The sequence below is a fragment of the Apodemus sylvaticus genome, chromosome 12 (assembly GCF_947179515.1).
Source record: "Apodemus sylvaticus chromosome 12, mApoSyl1.1, whole genome shotgun sequence".
Lineage (NCBI taxonomy): Eukaryota > Metazoa > Chordata > Mammalia > Rodentia > Muridae > Apodemus > Apodemus sylvaticus.
The window spans coordinates 12,521,067-12,541,486 of NC_067483.1; positions in this window are offsets into that span (position 1 = coordinate 12,521,067).

The window sequence follows — 20,420 nt, forward strand, 5'->3', positions numbered from 1 at the left end:
TCATCAATGGAAAGATCATGGCAACAGAAACTAAAGAGAGACACAGTGAAATTAAGTGAAGTTTTGAACCAAATTGGTTAACTGATATCTACAGAACATTTCATCCCCAAACAAAAGAATATGCCTTCTTCTCAGTACTTCATGGTACCTTCTCCAAAATTGACCATATTATCAATTGACACAAAGTAGGCCTCAACAGAGACCAGAAGATTGAAATAATACCATGCATCCTATCAGATTATTGCAGAATTAGGCTGTTTTTCAATAACAGCAAATACAACAGAACTCCCACATACACATGGAAACTGAACAATACTCTACTCAATGCTAACTCGGTCAATGAAAAATTAATTTATTAAAGCCATTTACAAATTTAATGAAAATGAAGGCACAACATACTCAAACTTATAGGACACAAAGAAAGTAGTGCTAAGTAGAAAACATAATTCTGATTGCCTCCAAGAAGACACTGTAGAGAGCATTCACTAGCGGGTTAACAGCACAACAGAAAGATCTAGAAGAAAGAGAAGCAAATATACCCAAGAGGAGTAGATAGAAGGTAATAATCCAACTCAGGACTGAAATCAACCAAGTAGAAACAAAAGAACTGTACAAATAATTAACAAATCCAGAAACTGATTCTTAGAGAAAATCAACTATATAGAGAAACACTTAACAAGATTAACCAGGGGGCACAGAGACATTATCCAAATTAAGAAAATCAGAAATAAAAAGAGATATATCAACAGAAACTCTGGAAATAAAAAAAAAAATCACCAGATTCTCCTATAAAAGCCTATACTCAACAAAACTGGAAAATCTGAATGAAATGAAAAATTTTCTAGACAGATACCAGGTGCCAAAGTTAAATCAGGATCAGATAAGTGATCCAAACAGTCCCATAACTCCTAAAGAAATAGAAGCAGTCATCAATAGTCTCCCAACCAAAATATAGCCCAGTACCAGATGGGTTTTGTGAAGAATTCTATGAGACCTTCGAAGAAGACTGAATACTAATACTCTTCAAACTCTTTCACAAAATAGAAACAGGAGGAACACTACCCAATTCATTCTATGAAGCCACAATCACTCTGATATATAAACTACACAGAGAGAACTGCAGACCAATTTCCCTTATAAATATCAATGTAAAAATACTCAATAAAATTTTTGCAAACTGAATCATAATATACATTAAAATGATCATCCATCATGATCAACTAGGCTTCTTCCCAAGAATGCAGGGATGGTTAAATATATGAAAATCTATCAACATAATCCACTATATAAACTAGTTCAGAGAACAAAAGAACTCATAATCATTTCATTGTATGCTGAAAAAGCATTTGACATCACTTCTTGTTGAAAGTGTTGGAAAGATAAAGAATTCAAGACCTATACTTAAACATAATAGTAGCAATTTATAGTAAACCAGTATCCAACATTAACCCAAATAGAGAGAAATTTGAAGCAAATCAGTTTTCAAATCACCTTTTTGGCATGGCTAGAGCAATATGTGCTCTTGGTTTGTACTGCCTCAGTTTTTGTAATGCTGTGGGATTTGTTTACCCACAAATTTTTTCTTGTGTGTGTGTGTGTGTGTGTGTACGCACATGTGTCCATGCAAAGGGATGTTAATTTTTTTTTATTGAATATAATGTTCATTCACATTTCAAATGCTAAAACCTATCCCTGTTTTCCCCTCCTTGAAAACCCCTCCTCCCAGGTCCTGCCTCCAAGCATATGCCCCTCCACCTGACCCACTCCCACCTCTCCCTCCCTTGATTTCCCTTTGTATGTGGCATATATTGAGCTTTTGCAGGACCAAGGCACCTCTCCTCTCACTGATGCCTGACAAATCACTCCTTTGTCACCTTTTTGGCTGGAACCATGTGTACCCTTTGATAGATGGTTTAGTACCTGGGAGTCCTGGTGCGTCTGGGTGGCCAACCTCATTTTTCTTCACATGGGGGGCATAGAAAATTATTACTTAGTGATTTTTTATTGAAGTTGCTAGCTACCTGATGGCTGAAAAACATAAAGACATGGAAAAAAATAGGTTATTTGAAGATTGTCAAATGATTCCAGGTTTTGTATTCTTTCAAGATTTAAAATGCACATACACATGTGTTCTGAATATTAGTAATTATTAAGATGGGTTCATCTTGCCTAATAACAAAAATAAAGATAACACTTGCATATTTATACCTCAAAGTTTGTTTTTAGATAAACTTTACTGTAACACAATCATATTGTTTCTTTTTTAAATAAAAGTTTACTGCAACACAATCATGTTTCTCCACAGACTTGTTGCCTATGGTTGAATTCTAATATAACTGAATAATTATTGCCAGAGACTGTTTGACTTACCAAGGAGAAAACTTTTAGTGTTCATTCATTCTATATTTTATAGAGATGAATTTTTATTCTATTACTTAGGCTGGTTTTTATATTCTGGACTCCAGACATTTTCTTGCCCCTGCTTCCCTGGTAGCTGGGATACTGGCCAACTCCCAGTTGCCTGGAACTGGAGGATCAGGTAATCTGTCACATTTTTATGAACTCTAATGTCACCCAAAGTTGCATGTGTGTCTACACACATAAATACAACAACAATAATGACAAAGATGACAATAATAACATTGATGATGATGATGATGATGATGATGATTATAATGATGAAGATTGTAACCACTCTTTTGGCTATGTTATTGGGTTCCTTTTCTTTGGCCACCCTGCTCTAAATTTATTCCTTCCAAACTGGCAACATTAAGTAGGAGAGAAAGAAAGATAGAGAGGAAAGGACACCCCAATATTGTTAGATTATTTCCAGTTTATAAGTTGTGTCAAGTTCCTTTGGGCATGCCCAATTTCTTATATTTAACAAACACAAAACTGCAGCATTAAATGGCAACAATAATTTCAGCCACTGCACCTATCAAGGATCTGGCATTCATGTATGCTCTCAAGAGTCCCCCAAATTCCAAATATAAATTATATTAATCAGAGAAATCATACCTGGTCAATCTGAAGCAGTCTGACATCACATGCTTGAGATTAAAACAAAAACATATTCAGGTAAGAGGAATGTTATATAAATAACATGCAATAATAATAATTAAAAGTGAAATAAGATAATAATAATAATATCATGAAAATAATCAGAACTCTCAATAATCAATATTTTAATATCTTCTGTGAATATGGCACTCAACCACCAATTCTCAGGAAAAAATGTTTAAAAATAGCTGTGAAGCTAAACTCAGAACATTTGGTTGTGAAAATGGGACAGATATAACATAACTTAGAAAACAGAGACATGATATGCCTTTATTATTACCCTACTGTCACCTCTTATATATATATGATTGATTTGTAGGATAGAGAATCTCTCTATGTACACTAGCTTTCATGGAACTCACTGTGTGCACAAGACTTACCTGGAAACCACTCCACAAGGAGGACAAAAAAGTTATAAAAAAGAACTTCACCTGGTCTGGAAGAATCAAACTGCTTAGTCAAGCAGAGGTCTCTCTAGGATGTGACATAGCTAGAATCTGCTTTCCCTGCATATCTACCCATCTAACTGTCCAATGCATGACAAGATACATCTCTTGTAGAAAGTAGTTTATTTTATGGGTAAGAGCAGGTTGTCTGTATGTACATCTGTACACCATATTCATACACTTAAGTGAAGGACAGTAATAGGGGCCAGATCCTGCCAATAGCTGGCCATAAGGTGGGAATCAACTGTGGTCCTCTGGAAATGCATCCAGGGCTAATAACCACTAAGCTATTTCTCCAGCCTTAAGTTCTATCTCTTAAGTTGACAAATGCTTTCCATCAAAGTATGGGAAGCTGTGTGGCCAGAGACATAGTATGGATTTGCCAGAACTTTGAAGACCCACAAAAATACTAAGATGTAAATTCGCTCCACATGTTCAGGGAAGCCTAGGTGCAGTCCATGTATGTTTAAAAGAAGTATTTTTAATAATAATAAAATAATAATATAGGTTCCGCATATGGAATGACACCTGAGTGTTTCTCTGACATCTCCATGTGTAATACACATGGGCATAGATAACTGCAAACACTGACAGACTGACACACACACATAAACACAGAGACACATACACACATACATACATGCTCACACACACATATGAACATATATACACAGGCACACACATATGAAGTTGGAGAGAGAAAGAGAGACAGAGAAGGGGAGAGAAAAGAAATTACCACAGTACTGAAAAAACTTGGCTCAACTATAAGTACAAAGAATGAAAAATGAGTTCTTGGTAGGAAACAAGATCTGAGTGAGTGGGTGAGTGTATAGTACCTAAGACAAGAGAAAGGCAGAGTATATTCTGGGTAACAGTGCTCATGCTATGTATAGGCCAGGTGACTAGACATCTCTGAGAGGCTGTAAAAGCATTGAAAGCCCGATCATATATGCAGTGTGAATAGTTACTGGTTAGTAATCATAGACCCTCCAGGCTGATGGCTAGTGAATTGGCCTGAACACACACAGAAGAACATGTTTCCCCTTGGGATATATATTTTGCAGAACATCAGAAGTAATGTGCCATTTGCTGAAGAAAGATCTGAGCAGATGAAGAGCTGCTGTCTTTATGGCACTTTAGCTGAGGGCCCTAAGAGGGGAGATTACATATCACAACTCTACTTCAGATGCATCCTAAGTCCCTAGTCTAGATGAACACTTGGATTTAGCTACCTGATCAGGGTACTCTGCAGAGGAAGAACTCTTAGGGTCTCCAGGGACCTTAGTGATAATCATTCAGCATCCTCTACAATTGTGGTGAAATTAACTTCTAGCATAGAATTGATCTTCAGGGTACTTTTCTTTCTAGGTGGTATATTCAGTAATTTCTGTGTGTGGCCCTGTATTTCTGTCTATCTTTGTGTGTGTGTGTGTGTGTGTCTGTTGTAGAGGTTTATATTACATATGCTTTTGTATGTATGGAAGCTATATGTGGATATGAGTTGTTTTCTTAAGTCTTCTCATACCATTTTTGAGATACAATGTCTGTATATGTGGCTCACTAATTTGCCCATATTGGCTGGAAAGAGCGCCCTAGAGACTTTCTTGTCTCAGTCTCTTGAGATATAATTATAATTTTATGCAACTGTACCTGGATTATTAAAACTTGGTCCCTGGGGGAACCAAACTTAGGTCCTCATATTTGAATAGCAAACATTTTGCCCACTGAGACTGCCTCCAACAGATCTTCATATTATTCATGTAAACTTGTGGAAAACAATACCTCCAAGTGTGGCTGTGCAGAATCGGCTGCATAAAAGTCTGCCTCACTGTTGGGGGAAAGATGGAGGTGGATAACTAGGGAATCAGACTTTGTATCAGCACCAGATAAGGAATAGCTAAGGTGCTGTACCAGTGCCACCTGAGTATCTGATCTTCACATTCAATGCCTAAGAAACAATGGTGGCCAGGATCAGATTCATCTAAATAAAGTTGCATTTTGCCCTGTGTGCACCTGCAGATGGATCCAGTGAGAGCCTTTTTAACTTAAAGATATACCAGTTCTACATACATACACATCAGTGGTTGTCTTGTATTTCCAGAAACGGTTCTCTTATTGTTAGTGTCTTGATGGTTTGACTTGTATGCCTGAAAAGCTCAATTTGAAGGTTATGATGTAAATATTTGCCATCTATTATTCTTCAATAGGTAAATGGTTGTTTTCCATAATTCTGTTCTTGCTAAGTGCAAGTCATTCAACAGAATGCAATCTGGTTTCCATGATTTGACATGGGGTTTCTATTCAGTTAGACATGTAACAGGGAAGACACTAAAATGTGGGACATAGCTTTGGCATTTTTAGCAGTGATTACATTTAAAATCAAGGCAGTAGAATGGCTTTTATTAATTACCTATGTCTCCTTCTGACCATTTGTCTTTTAATCCCTCCCCTACCAAAAATTAAACAGTTGAGGAGATGATAAATGAACATGATTATAAGTAATCATGAATTTTTCTTCTTCTTAAGAGACAGAGGGAACCAAGGTTTCTATTTCAAGAGGTGTTTGAATTTAGGTTATGTCTAACCTAAATTATTCCTATTTAGGTTATTGCCACATTATTACAAATGAGCCACATGTTTCACTTAAGGCCAATGAGATTTCATTATAGAATTATCTGGAGTCAATGGCCAATGATCTGAATCAGAACAAGTGCATAGGTCACTAGTGGTCACAGCTTCAAATTCAGAGTTCTACAGTTTCAAACCTTAAATTAACATTTGTATGTGTGTGATCTGCATGTGTACATGCATTTGGTCACATTAGTGTGAATACATATGGAGGATAGAGGTTGAACTCCAATGTATTTTGCCATCCTGACCTCCTTGTATACTGTACTCATGGCATGACAATTGTTCTAAACTGGCTAACATGTTGCTTGAGGGATTCCTGCTCTCTACCTCCAGTGCAGTTAGGATTAGAAACAGGCTACCATATCCATCTAAAATTCACTTGAAGTCTGGGCGTCTTAACTGAATCTACTTCTGAGTCTTACAATTGGCTCAGGTTGCGTGTTGTGTTGGAAAACTACAGTGATGAAAATGGTATGGATTATAACCTAATAGAATGAACTTTGGATGCAATGGGGCAGATTGGGTGGCTTTGGCTTAATTCAATTATAGTTACAAACTATTATGTTTCCTTTTCATATGTAAACTTGAGGATTATTGTTAAGAACAAGACATAAGTCATTATGGTTTGTTTTCCATATGAGGTACATTAGTAGGACTTAGAGATCATGAAGGAATCCCAGTGAAGCAGGAAGCACTAGGCCTCATCTTCCTTAGCAGGCAGATGGTGTATGCTTCTCCTGACATGCTAGTTTATATTGTAGTTAAAAGTTACTGTCTGTATGGATGAGTCAATATTTTAGGAGAGGAAGAGAATAACAGGCCCCAGGACACACATGAAATAAGGCTTTCCATCCTGAATCATCAAGATCAGGAATGTGAAGGAGGGGGCAAGGCCCTGTAGTACTTCCTAAGGAGAGTGTATCTTTCTGAAGTAGTCAGCAGGGAGCAAAGGAGAAAGGGAATTTTAACCAGAGACATAAAATCTAGTACTTTCTTCCAGATAGACTTGTCATTTATTTTCCTACTTCTGAAGGATTAAAAAATAAAATTGGTCCACTTTCCCTACTATCAACAATTTATCACAGAGCGAGGATATCTCTTGTCACCTAAACTAGACCCTGGCATTAAACTGAAAGCCCTGGATTAGCAACAGCTTTGAGAGATTACTGCTTAATTCAGAGTCAGATCAGTAAGTAACACATTTGTGGCCGGCAGCCTAGTGTCATTTGGCATGATCTCATACAGGTGAACATGAACTCCTATGTTTCCTAAGTGGATTTGAATAGAATGCTGTTTGTTTTTCAGTTGATGCCTTAAAGTCAAGAGTCATGGACCTTATGTGATCTTTCCCTGGAGGACCTGTTTGTACTCTCAACAGAGCTGGAAAGATTACCCAGAGGCTATGATTCTAATATGGTCTTATAGCTTTGTGCTGTCAGCTCAGGGGAACATTTAAGGATCCATTGCCTTGGAAGTTCTAGAAGGTATGTGGTTTTTTTACTGGAAGACATGTTATTTAGTTGAAGAAGTCATCAAATTGTGCATGCTTGGATATATGTGTGTATGGTATGTATGTTGTAAGATTCCGCCTGTTGTTTTTAGCATTTGAATGCATTTTAGAGACCCAAATTTATCTTTTCATCATTGTTCAGTAAGTGTTTTAGCCAATGCAAAATATTCTAAACCAGTCCAGATTTTAATAAGAAATGGGTTCTTAGAATCAAAATAAGTTCTTCAATCTTTGTGGGTGAGCAATGTATTGCCTGAACCATTTCACTAGCACAAGGGTACTATTAATCATGCAATGCTTAAGAGCCAGCAAATTTCTGAGCACTTTGGTAAAGAAAAGACACATGGATATGAATCAGAAAAAAAGTAGTCGTGTATATAATTGAGAGTTGTGTAAGACCAGGGACAGTTTCCTGAACTGAAGCCAGGCAACATATGTGCTCAGAGTCATTTATTTCATGTTATACCTCTCATTTGGACTTGTTTGATTTTTTTTTAATTTTTTTATTCGATATAATTTATTTACATTTCAAATGATTTCCCTTTTCTAGCCCCACCACTCCCCGAAAGTCCCGTAAGCCCCCTTCTCTTCCCCTGTCCTCCCACCCACCCCATCCCACTTCCCCGTTCTGGTTTTGTTGAATACTGTTTCACTGAGTCTTTCCAGAACCAGGGGCCACTCCTCCTTTCTTCTTGTACCTCATTTGATGTGTGGATTATGTTTTGGGTATTCCAGTTTTCTAGGTTAATATCCACTTATTAGTGAGTGCATACCATGATTCACCTTTTGAGTCTGGGTTACCTCACTTAGTATCATATTCTCTAGCTCCATCCATTTGCCTAAGAATTTCATGAATTCATTGTTTCTAATGGCTGAATAGTACTCCATTGTGTAGATATACCACATTTTTTGCATCCACTCTTCTGTTGAGGGATACCTGGGTTCTTTCCAGCATCTGGCAATTATAAATAGGGCTGCTATGAACATAGTAGAGCATGTATCCTTATTACATGGTGGGGAGTCTTCTGGGTATATGCCCAGGAGTGGTATAGCAGGATCTTCTGGAAGTGAGGTGCCCAGTTTTCGGAGGAAGCGCCAGACTGCTTTCCAGAGTGGTTGTACCAATTTGCAACGCCACCAGCAGTGGAGGAGTGTTCCTCTTTCTCCACACCCTCTCCAACACCTGCTGTCTCCTGAATTTTTAATCTTAGCCATTCTGACTGGTGTAAGATGAAATCTTAGGGTTGTTTTGATTTGCATTTCCCTAATGACTAATGAAGTTGATTGTTTGACTTTTAAGAGAGGGAAGACTTTCTTTAAGGGTAGTCCTTTAAGTGAAACTGCACCAACAAATATGTGCATAACACAAATTAGAAAGAGCATTTTTTTTAAAGGAGGACGTGAAGTTGGGAATGGATGAGGGAGATTGGGGAGTAGTGTGTCTAGAGTAGTAAGGGAGAAAGTATAAATATAAAAAGATAAATGTAAAAAGACATTTGTGCATAATGAAATTCTCAAAAGTTAATAAAAATACTGTACTTAAATATTAAGTACATAATAAGAAATGAAATAGGAAGATGGAGTGTGTGTGTTTCATGTCTCCTATAACAATATTTGAGGTATTAAATTTAAAGATGGACTGGTATGTTTTGCCTCATGATTTCACTTTAGTCCATTCACATACACAAGTCCTATGCCTTCAGGCTTATAGTAGTATTATCACAGGGGCATGTGGGAAAGGAAATAAATTCATTCCATGCTGAGCACACAGAAAGCAAAAAAAGACAGAGAAAGGAGAAATCTGGAAATATCTTGTCCACAAGAGGATCTCCAATGAATGATGATTTCATATCCAACATGGGCTCAAGTAATCTGCCACTCTAACACTAGGGTTGGTGCTATGCCTGACTAGAATGTGTCTGGGTTCTTCCCAGAGGTAAACAAGGATCTGATCATGCAGGAAGAAGGAAACTAAAGATGTAGAGGAAATAAAAGTGGTCATTTATTGAAAAGTAAAGCACACTGTTTGGAATCCCAAGGTCATAAAAACTGTCTGTATAGTTGACTGTGAGCTTGTCTTTTATTTGTCCCCTTGGTTCTGATCTCTTTTAATCCCCTATTTCTTTTCTATCACAATTAACTCCTCTCATAGACCTACTACTTAATCTCATGAGCTGGTATTTTTATTAGTCCAGGGGAGAGAACCAAGGCTGATGGGGTGGTACCTTATGGAAAAGTGTGTGTACTGTCTGTCTTTATAATCCATTGCTGTGTAGGTCTATCATTTCTTTCCCTACTACTTCTTCACACTCTGCTTGTTCTCTGCTAACTCCCCACAGTTCTACCTCCTCTCAGTAGTGCCACTAGGTACACATGGAAAAGTCTCAGAATTGATTTTTTTTTTAAACTTAAGGGAGTTGGGGTAGGAACTTTTGCAGGGCAGGAACTCTATTGTTTCGTATAGTAGGGACAGGAACATTTTAGATGAATGTAAGTGCTATGTTTCTACAAATACTACAGTGAGTGTCAACTGGGACCTCATTCAAAAATTGCCCTTCAGCCCCACTGACATTGCCTATCTTCACTTAGCAAAGGATGGTCAAGAATAGCTCAACCCAGGGGAATTGATTCATGGTTCAGCAATAGAGACAAGATATTTGCTGTGTATCTCAGTTGTATTTCCTGTTGTGATAAATTACTGTTACAAAACCAGTCAAGAAGGAAAGATTTTATTTGGCTTCCATTTCTAGCTTATTGTCCATTTTTATGGGGACATCAAGGTAGCAGGAATTTGAAACAACTGGTCACATCACATCCACACTCAATACCAGATAACAATGCATTAACGTATGGAGCTTGTGTTCTCTTCTTTCATTCAGTCCAGGGCCCAGATAAAATGGGTCCAGAAACATCTAGGCTGGGTATTGTCACCTCAATTTACCCAATAAGAAAATCTCTCACAATCATGCCCACAGTCCAACAAAGTCTATACAATTCCTATATGGAACTCTATAACCAGGATTTTATAATTGATTTTAGATTGTCAAGCTGACAATGAAAATTAACCTCTACATTGTTCAACTTTGGATCAAAATCATAACCCCCAGTTGATAGCTCCAACAATCACCATGTGGAGAGGGCTGACACTTCACAACTAGCACCAGGTTGCTGTCCATTTTATACAGAGAATTCTACTTCCATTTTGGCAGATGTTTAATGACTTGAAGTAAGACCTAATGAAGTGTGCAGCAGGTATCACTGATAGGAGTTGAGCAACAACAGATTATAGTAGCAGTTACAGGGGTCTCTGTTGAGTGACTGTAGAAATTTGGCTTATGCCCATTTGATAGGGGTAGACATATGTGGTGGTAACATTTTGTTGGTCTTTAGCATGCATTTGGGATGGTACTAGGATGATGTTTGAATTTTAAGATACTATCTTAAACACTTTATGCAAAAGTAGCACAGCAATTTAAGCTAATAAGGTAGCTCCCTGTATCATTTCCTGCACCATGTTAAGTGGGATCTACTTTTAAAATCAAAGTGCTTAATAGCAGTTCTTTAAAGACTATTTTTAGAATTTAGTTGGCAAAGTAATGACTTTACATGTAATTAATAGCAAGCAGGCCAGCTCCTTGACTCCTTTAACTATGTCAATGAAACCAGAACTCTTTGTATGTATGTGGTGTGTTTGTGTGTGCTTATGTTTGTATTTGTAGCTTGCTGGCCAGCAGGTAGATGTCAGATGCTTCACTTAATTGATCTTTATTCCATTATTGATTTTGGTAATACATTTAAGTTTAGGATTATAATTGCATATATCCCCCTTTCCTTTCCTTGCTCCAATACCTTCCATGCAACACTACCATCATATTCTTTCAAGTTAATTGTTTATTATTCCTTAATTATATGCATACATTCATATATGTATATATCATATAGTCCATAGATAGATGTATATATATTTACATATTGATATAGTCTGGGTACATACTTAACATCAAGCTGCTTCATGCATAATGTTAGATATTTATAGACATTTACAGAGCATGACCATTTGGTATTGAATAACTAATTACTTTCTTCTTACCCAAGGGTGATGATTTCTTCTACTTTCAGCACCTCTTAGTCTCCTGTAGTTCGTTGTCTAGTGTTGAGGTTACATGAACTTTCTTCCTTCCACATTAGCATGTCTTTGGTGTCACCTTTGTTTTTGTCATGTTTAGGCAATGGATTGGTGAGATTTCAAGGTTACAGTTTCTGACATCTCCAAAGTGCTGAATTGTGAATTTCAGTCACTACTGATATATTTATAGTATAGCAACTGCACAAAGAGCTCAAGAATCATTGTTAGAAACCTCGAAGAATGATTATGAAATCTTGAGAAATGGGGAGTTTTCTGTGATATTTTGTTGTCGCCCTATCTTTTGGGACAGGGATTCTCATTGAAACTAGTATCTCTGATATGGTCAGGTTGCTTGCCCAAGAATCTTCATCTCTTTTCTTCCCCAGTCCTGAGATCAAAGGCAAATTCCATTGGCCTCAGCTTTTGACTTGAATGCTGGGAATCAGAACTGGGTCCTCATGCTTGCAGGTACTTCACTATATGAACAGTCCTGAAGACCAGACTTGTTATGGTCCCAAACCGATACTGTCAGAGGAGAAGCATAGAATTTGCAATCACTCTGATTTGATGAGAAATATTACTTCTTCAACTTGCATTATGACTCCTAGCCCCAAGTAAAAATTTCCTCAACTTTAAATTGTAAAAAAAATGCCCATACAATACTAGATCATTTGAAATAACTACAGATAATACTTACCAAACATCTGAAGTAGTGCATAGCATACAAGAATACAGCACATGGTATTTCACCAGGGCCAGGCCTTGTTGATAGCAATATAAGTCCTAGGACAAGAAACTGTCATGGACACAGCAGTAGCAGCAGGACCTAGTGGTATCCACAGGCTTTTCAGATCATCTTTTAAAATAACTTTGAAGAGCAAATAGCCTTGTAAACAGACAGGATTAATTTAAGATGGTTGCCTCTATGAAGACATTAGGCTTAAACAAACCCTACACTTCATCCTAGATGTATCTGTTTAGATACTAACATTAAGAAAGCATACACACTCACATGCATACCACACACACAGGCAAAGTCATAGTAGCTGGAAATATGCAGCTATATCTAAGGTGAGAGTTTCATATTTTGGGGTTTCTTTACAGCAATGCCCAGATAGATATTATGTTGTGACATACAGGTATCATCAACTCCCTGTCTCTGTGGATACTGGAACTTAAGAAATCATGCAAAATAACTCTCTGGTGTTATTTTCCCTGAGAGTAAAAGATGACATCCTATCTCTATTGTTACTATGTGGCTCTAAATAGTGTCAGAATAATTTTCTAGTTTACCAGAAAAGTGAATCCAAGGTTCTCTGCAGCATTTGGCTTAATTAAACATGCCTGGCTCCAGAAAAGTGGATAATTATAATCATTTCGTGTAGGTGCTAGAAGTAGAATGACAAGAATATACATATAAATAGAATGCATTTAATAGTTAGACAGATAAATTGATTTGCAATATACAGTGATTTCTTTTTTTTTTAAATTTCCTATATTCTTTGTTTAAATTCCAAATGCTTTCTCATTTCCTGGTTCCCACCTCCCCGTATGTCCCATAAGCCCTCTTCTCTCCACCCATTTCTCAATCACCCCCCTCCCATTTCTCTGTCCTGATAATCCCCTACAATACTGGATCAAGCCTTTCCAGGACCAGGGCTCTTTCCTTCCTTCTTGGGAATAATTTGATATGCTATTTGTGTCTTGAGTATTCAGATCTTCTGGGCTAATTATATCCAATTATCAGTGACTGAATTCTATGCATATTCTTTTGTGATTGGGTTACCTCACTTAGGATGATATTTTCCAGTTCTAACCATTTGCCCCAAATTTTCATGAATTTATTGTTTTTAATGGCTGTGTAGTATTCCAGTGTGTAAATATACCACATTTTCTGTATCCATTCTTCCATTGAGGGACATCTGGGTTCCTTCCACCTTCTGGCTATTATAACTAAGGCTTTTATGAACAAAGTGAAGCATGTGTCCTTATTGCATGCTGGGGAATCCTATGGGTATATGCCCAGGAGTGGTATAGCAAGGGTCCTCCGGAATTGTCATACCCAGTTTTCTGAGGAACTGCCAGACTGATTTCCAGAGTGGTTGTACCAGCTTGCTACCCCACCAGCAGTGAAGGAGTGTTCCTCTTTCTCCACATCATCACCAACACATGTAGTCTCCTGAGTTTTTAACCTTAGCCATTTTGACTGGTGTGAGGTGAAATCTTAGGGTTCTTTTGATTTGCATTCCCTAATGACTAATGATGTTGACATTTCTTAAGGTGCTTCTCAGCCATCTGAATTTCCTCAGGTGGAAATTCTTTGTTTAGCTCTGTACCTCACTTTTTAATGGGGTTATTTGTTTTTCTAGTGTCCAACTTCTTGAGTTCTTTGTATATATTGTATAATAGCCCTCTGTCAGATGTAGGGTTGGTGAAGATCTTTTCCCAATTTGTTGGTGGAAGTTTTGTCCTTTTGATCGTGACCTTTGCCTTACAGAAACTTTGTACTTTTATGAGGTCCCATTTGTCAATTCTTGATCTTAGAGCATAAGCTATTGATGTTCTCTTTAGGAACTTTTCCCCTGTGCCCATGTCCTCAAGGTCTCCTCCAGTTTCTTTTCTATTAGTTTCTGTGTGTCTGGTTTTATGTGGTGGTCCTTGATCCACTTCGAGTTGAGCATACTGCAAGGAGATAAGAATGGATCAATTTGCATTCTTCTGCATGATGACCTCCCATTGAACCAGCACCTATTGTTGAAAGGCTATCTTTTTTTCCACTGGATGTTTTCAGTTCCTTTGTCACCATAGGTGTGTGTGTGTACATTTCTGGATCTTCAATCCTATTTCATTGGACCACTTGCCTGTCACTGTACCAATACCATGCAGCTTTTAACTCTATTGCTCTGTAGTACTGCTGGAGATTTGGGATAAGGATTTCCCCAGAAGTTCTTTTACTATTGAGAATAATTTTAGCTACCCTGGGTTTTTTGTTATTCCAGATGAATTTGAGAATTGCTCTTTCTAACTCTATGAAGAACTGAGTTAGGGTTTTGATGGGGATTGTGTTGAATCTGTATATTGCTTTTGGCAAGATGGCCATATTAACTATGCCACCCTATCCTGCAAATCCATGAGGAAAACAGTAACATACAGTGATTCTAAGCATATACTTGACTTTCAAAAGTGGTTGTGATAGGGATAGAAAAGCAGCCCAGTGGCCAAAGCACTTACTGATCGTGTGTGGTATTGTTCCTAGCACCCATATTAGTCAGACCACATTGCTTGTATCTCCATGTCTAGAAGATCAATCAACATGCTCTGACATGTTCTGTGACTTGTACTTGGATTCACATACCCTTAAACAAATAATTATTATTAAAATGTAAAGAAAGTAAAACCTTTGGAAAATAGTTCTTGTTTTATAGGAAATGTTACTACCAACTTGTAAATTTTGTTAAAAATAGGCATGAGAAGACATGGAGAGACAAAAACAGTCTTTAGAAGCATTGTAAGGTAGGAAACCAGCCTGAGAAACCATCTAGGTCAAAAAAAAAAAAAAAAAAAAAAAAACAGAAAATTGGGAGAAATTGCAATGTGTCCTTTTGGTTTGCAGATGGATGGTCATTAGCTCATGTGGTGGAGAAAGGAAATCATAGGGGTTATATTATAGGGGTTATTGATGGAAGGCTCCAGAAAAACTATCAGCAATCCAAGGGATGTGGCTGAAGTAGGCATTTCTTTCTGGAGACCCCTGGATAAAGGTGCAGAGAAAACAATGTGCCTTGGTCCATTTCTTTTCTTCTTCCCTTGATCTTTGGCCAAACATCACATCCTGACATGCAGCTCAGGTGCTATCCTCCTCACACTGCTGACCTCCCATCCTTCCTTCTGGTTTCAGCATCTTCATTATCACTATCAATGACACAACCACTTCATTATCACCATCACCACCACAGTTGTAGATGTTACAGGACTGTCCTATATGTTGTACTCCTCTACTCTTTGGCTTCCCCATTGCTGCCAAAACATTCTAGAGAAATGCAAATCTCTGAGTTAAAATTGATGTCTAGGATTTGATCAACTTTGCAATGAAGATGGACCATTTTTCTTTGTTCATCTGTTGCATCATGTGCTGGATCATGTTTGATTACCATTTCCTGGACCTTCTCAGAACTGGTACTCCCGCTATATTATACATGGTGACTCTTGGAATGTGCCTTGCTCTTGTATTATTTTTCCTAGGGATTCATGAAAAAATATCTATTTATCTCATACCAAAGAAAGAATTCCTCTCAGTCTTGCCTTAGGGAACCGATGAGTTTTCTGGTCTTAATTATAAAGCATAGTTGAAGTATATCTTCATCACTATAGTTTATGCTCAATCTGCAGGCAACTCCACAAAGATAGTCTTCTTAATTCATTAATTACCTCTTGCCTTTATAGACTTGAAGAGATGCCTGAAGAAGCTCTTGAGTTTCAGGAGGCAGGAAAACATGATTTTTTTCTTTTTTCTTTTTCTTTGCCTTTTCTTATTTTCTTTCTTTCTTTCTTTCTTTCTTTCTTTCTTTCTTTCTTTCTTTCTTTCTTTCTTTCTCTCTTTCTTTCTTTCTTTTTTCTTTTTTCTTTCTTTCTTTCCTTCTTTCTTCTTCTTCTTCTTCTTTTTCTCCTCCTCCTCCTCCTCCTCCTCCTCCTCCTCCTCCTCCTCCTCCTCCTCCTCCTCCTCCTCCTCCTCCTCCTCCTCCTCCTCCTCCTCCTCCTCCTCCTCCTCCTCCTCCTTCTTCTTCTTCTTCTTCTTCTTCTTCTTCTTCTTCTTCTTCTTCTTCTTCTTCTTCTTCTTCTTCTTCTTCTTCTTCTTCTTCTTCTTCTTCTTCGTGTTTCCGTTTCCTTTACTTCATGACTCTTTTATGTTTTCTTGTTTTTTTTCCCCTGGAAATAGAGCTATGAAACTGCCTGAATTCCTGTCTTTTTCCGGCCTAGGTTGTCAGTACTATGTGGTACAGAGCACGCATTTTGTGTTTCTCATATGTTCCATAATCTGATTTCCTATATCTTTTCCTCCCTGGTTATTTCTCTGAAGATAGGGTTCATGCCAGTTTCCATGTACTGTATTTCCTCTCTATTGAAGACTTCATAATCTCAGGCAATGAAAAACAGTTGTTTTTTGTATTATCCTGGTGAAATGATGGGCATGGATTGCATTGATACAAGGGAAAAATCAGAGGCTTAGAAAGCCAGGCAGAATTCTAAAATTGATCCAAAGGAAAGAGATAAAAAAATCTTTATTACACACATTTAAAGATGTTAAAATAAGGCATGTATATTGCTTAGTTAGTGCAACTCTACAAGCAGGAGGACTTTAGTACAGTTTCCAGAACATATATTAATTAGTTCTAGATATGGTGGATGTAAGGTAAAAACACCATGACCCTGACTTGAACCACAGATTGAGACTTAGGGAACAAACAAAAACAAAACCACTTTGTTCATAGCTTGACCCTGAACTCTGAGACTTGGATATTTCTTACCTTGTGACTCAGCCTTAGCAATCCAACAATGTTAATTATCAAGCAATACATTTTCCTACTAAAATATTTGTAAATGCTCCACAAATCTTATATAAAGTTTGCCCTTCCATCCATCTTTCTCTTGTTTCTCTTCCTTTTCAGAGGCAGCCATCATTCTGTTCTATTCTCCATTAAATGTCTTGTGTGACTTTGCTGCAGAGTGTGACTTTGTGTTAATCTTTGCTTCTTTTTTTATTATATGTTTGCTTTATTTACATTTCACATGTTATTTCCTTTCCACATTAACCCTCTGAAAACCCCCTTTCCAATCCCCTGCCACCCCACTTAACAACCCCCCTCCCAATTTCCTGACCTGGCATTCCCCTACACTGAGGCATCAATCCTTCAAAGAACCAATGACCTCTCCTCTCATTGATGTCTGTAAAGACCACCCTCTGCTATATATGTATCTGGAGCCATGGGTCCCTCAATATGTACTCTGGTTGGAGGTTTAGTCCCTGGAGCTCTGGGGGTACTGATTGGTAAAATTATTATTTCTCTTATGGGGCTGCAAACCTCTTCAGCTCCATGAGTCCTTTCTCTAGCATCTTCATTGACCCTATGCTCAGTACACTGGTTGGCTCTTAGCCATGGGCATTTGATTCCCATTCTAAGAAGGACCAAAATATCCACACATTGTTTTTTCTTCTTCTAGAGCTTCATATGATCTGTAAATTGTATCTTGAGTATTCTGAGCTCAGAATTACTTAACAGCAAATGCATACCATATGTGTTCGTTTGTGATTGGGCTACTTCACTCAGGATGATATTTTCTAGTTCCATCCATTTGCCTAAGAATTTTATGAAATCATTGTTTTAATAGCTGGGTAATATTCCATTGTGTAAATGTACAACATTTTCTGTATACATTCCTCTGTTGAGGGACATCTGGGTTCTTTCCAGCTTCTGGGTATTATAAATATGGCTGCTATGAACATAGTAGAGCAGGTGTCCTTATTAAATTTTGGAGAATCTTCTAGATACATGCCCAGTAGTGGTAGCACTGGGGCTCAGTAAGTACTATGTCCAATTTTCTGATGAACTGCCAAACTGATTTCTGGAGTGGTTGTAACAGCTTGCAATCGAACTAGCTATAGAGGAAAGTTCCTCTTCCTCTATATCCTCTCCAACATCTACTGTCCCCTGAGTTTTTGATCTTAGTCATTCTTATTGATGTGAGGCAGAAACTCAACATTGTTTTGATTTGCATTTGCCTGATGCTTAAGGATGTTGAACATTTCCTTAGGTGTTTCTAGTACCTGGCATTGCCCTAAACTGGGGCATCAATCCTTCACAGGATCAAGGACCTCTCCGGTCCAAATATTATCTGGTATTCCTCAGTGGAGAATTCTTTGTTTAGTTCTGTAAACCAATTTTTTAGTAGGGTTGTTGGCTTCTTTGGAGTGTAACATCTTGAGTACTTTTAATATATTAGGTATTAGCCCTTTATCAGATGTACGATTGGTAAAGATCTTTTCCCAATCTGTTGGTTGCCATTTTGTCCTGATGACAGTGTTCTTTGCATTACAGAAGCTTTGCAATTTTATGAGGTCCCATTTGTCAATTATTGATCTTAGAACATAAGCAATTGGTGTTCTGTTCAGAAAATGTTCCCCTGTGCTCAGTGATCTAGGTTCTTGCCCAATTTCTCTTCTATTAGATTCAGTGTATCTGGTTTTGTGTGGAGGTCATTGATGCACTTGGAGTTGGACTTTGTACAGGTAAGAATGGATTTATTTTCATTCTTCTACTTGTTGACTGCCAGTTGAACCAGCACCAGTTGTTGAAAATGCTGTCTTTTTGCCACTGGATGGTATTAGCTCCTATGTCAAAGATCAAGTGACCATAGATGTTTATCTCTGGGTCTTCAATTCTATTCCATTGTACTACTTTCCTGTCATTATACCAACGCCATGTAGTTTTCATCACTATTCCTCTGCAGTATAACTTGATGTCAGGGATGGTGATCCCCCCCAGAAGATCTTTTGCTGTGGAGAATAGTTTTTGCTATCCTGAGTCTTGTTGTTCCAGATGAATTTGAGAATTGATCTTTCTAGATCTATGAAGACTTGATTTTGGATTTTATTGATTCTGTAGATTGCTTTCAGCAAGATTGCAATTTTTAGTATATTGATCCTCCCAATCAATGAACATGGGAGATCTTTCCACCTTTGGAGACCTTTTTAGATTTCTTTCTACAGGGACTTGAAGTTCTTGTCTTACAAATCCTTCACTTGTTTGGTTGGAGTCACACCAAGATTTGTGACATTTGACCTTCTTTTGTTTTCTAATTGCTATGGATAGGATTTTGAGTACTATATTGAACAGGTAAAGAGAGAGTGAGCAGCCTTGTCTAGTCCCTCATTTTAGTGGGATTGCTTCAAGTTTCTCTCGAAGTAGTTTGGGATTGGCTACTTGTTTGTTGTATATTGCTTTCACTATATTTAGGTATGGTCCTTGAAGTCCTGATCTTTGTGAGACTTTTATCATAAAAGGATGCTGAATTTTGTCAAATGCTTTTTCAGCATCTAATGAAATGAATATGGTTTTTTATTTCTTTGAGATTGTTTATGTAGTGGAAAACATTGATGAGTTTCCATACATTGGACGATCCCTGCATGCCTGGGATGAAGTCTACTTCCTCAAGTTAAATGATAATTTTGATGTGTTCTGCGATTCAATTGGCAAGAATTTTATTGAATTTTTATATCTATATTTATAATGGTATATGGTCTGAAATTCTCTTTCTTTGTTGGATCTTTGTGCGGTTTTGGTATCAGTGTGATTGTGGTTTGATAGAAAGAAATGGGTAGTTTTCCTCTGTTTCTATTTTGTGGAATAGTCTGGACAGTATTGGTGTTAGGTCTTCTTTGAAGGTTTGATAGAATTCTGCAGTAAAACCATCTGGTCCTGTGCTTTTTTGGGGGGAGATTTTCAATGACTGCCTCTATTTCTTTAAGGTTTATGGGACTGTTTATATGGTCTATCCCATCCTAGTTTAACTTTAGTATTTGGTATCTTTCTTGAAAATTGTCCATTTCATGCAGATTTTCCTTTTGTGTTGAGTATAAGCTTTTTTAGTA